Below are 991 nucleotides of genomic sequence, written 5' to 3' on the forward strand. Positions count from 1 at the left end.
GTTTTCCTGGAAGTTGACATGAAACGGGATCAGCCGCTGTTTGGCTGATTCAGAGGTTCCAAAGATTCATCATAACACAATCCAGCATCTAATCGCTATCTGATTAGCAAGATCCCAACTACCCATCCATCCATGTTCCATCCACCCGTCCATCCATCCATCCATCCATCCATCTGTCGATGTTCCATCCATCCATCCATCCATCCATCCATCTGTCGATGTTCCATCCATCCATCCATCCATCCATCCATCCATCCATCCATCCATCCATCTGTCGATATTCCATCCATCCATCCATCATTCCATCCATCCATCCATCTGTCGATGTTCCATCCATCCATCCATCATTCCATCCATCCATCCATCCATCCATCCATCCATCCATCCATCCGTCGATATTCCATCCATCATTCCATCCATCCATCCATCCATCCATCCATCCATCATTCCATCCGTCCTGTTCGCACATTTTATCCCTTACGGAATCAGGGGGTTCCAGATCCTAACCCGGCTAACGTTGGGCTGAAGCGGGATAAATCCTGGAGAGGTCATCAGTCCATCGCAGGACCTCACATTCACACCCAGAGACATGTCAGAGTCTTCAAGTCACCTCTGAAGTTTTTGGATGTTGGGAGGAAACCAGAGAAAATCCTCGCATGCATGAGGGGACATAAAGACTCCACACAGAAAGGTCCCAGTCGGGACTTGAAACCCCTCAGATATTACCTGGTCTGTGTTTTCTGCCCTGCAGTTCACCAGCGTTCCACTAGGGGCAGTAGAAGTACTTTTTCTGATCATTTCAAAATGGCTACTTTAAAACACTTTAGGCGGTAAAAAGTTTAGCTAATTTTCATCACTTTACGGTGAAAATAATTCATTTATTCATGTTTGAATTCTCAAGAATCAAAAAGGTGTGAATAAACATGAACCATCTGCAGGTAAATCAGGCGCTTCAGTCCAGAACGCTCAGGTCAAGATTTTTATGAATGAA

The sequence above is a fragment of the Oryzias melastigma genome, linkage group LG15 (genome assembly GCF_002922805.2).
Source record: "Oryzias melastigma strain HK-1 linkage group LG15, ASM292280v2, whole genome shotgun sequence".
In the NCBI taxonomy this organism is placed as follows: domain Eukaryota; kingdom Metazoa; phylum Chordata; class Actinopteri; order Beloniformes; family Adrianichthyidae; genus Oryzias; species Oryzias melastigma.